The sequence below is a fragment of the Lottia gigantea genome (genome assembly GCF_000327385.1).
Source record: "Lottia gigantea unplaced genomic scaffold LOTGIsca_160, whole genome shotgun sequence".
NCBI lineage: Eukaryota > Metazoa > Mollusca > Gastropoda > Lottiidae > Lottia > Lottia gigantea.
In genome coordinates, this window is record NW_008707966.1 from 268372 (window position 1) to 268893 (window position 522).

At 16.7% G+C, this 522-nt stretch overlaps 1 protein-coding gene across 1 annotated transcript in view; it reads right to left on the reverse strand.

Moving 5' to 3' along the window:
* Positions 1-522, reverse strand: part of LOTGIDRAFT_173471 (hypothetical protein) — a gene marked incomplete at both ends in the record, with an annotated part of 14082 nt that overhangs the window by 948 nt on the left and 12612 nt on the right. The window lies entirely within an intron of this gene.

The window sequence follows — 522 nt, forward strand, 5'->3', positions numbered from 1 at the left end:
GAGTTTTTTTTTAGTTTTTTAAGTTGCAAGTATTTTTTGAGTTTTTTTAAGTTGTAAGTATTTTTTGAGTTTTTTTTTTAGTTTTTTTAAGTTGTAAGTATTTTTTGAGTTTTTTTTTAGTTTTTTAAGTTGCAAGTATTTTTTGAGTTTTTTTAAGTTGTAAGTATTTTTTGAGTTTTTTTTTTAGTTTTTTAAGTTGTAAGTATTTTTTGAGTTTTTTTTTTAGTTTTTTTAAGTTGTAAGTATTTTTTGAGTTTTTTTTTAGTTTTTTAAGTTGCAAGTATTTTTTGAGTTTTTTTTTTAGAGTTTTTAAGTTGTAAGTATTTTTTGAGTTTTTTTTTGAGTTTTTTTAAGTTGTAAGTATTTTTTGAGTTTTTTTTTTAGTTTTTTAAGTTGCAAGTATTTTTTGAGTTTTTTTAAGTTGTAAGTATTTTTTGAGTTTTTTTTTTAGTTTTTTAAGTTGTAAGTATTTTTTGAGTTTTTTTTTTAGTTTTTTTAANTTGTAAGTATTTTTTTAGTTTT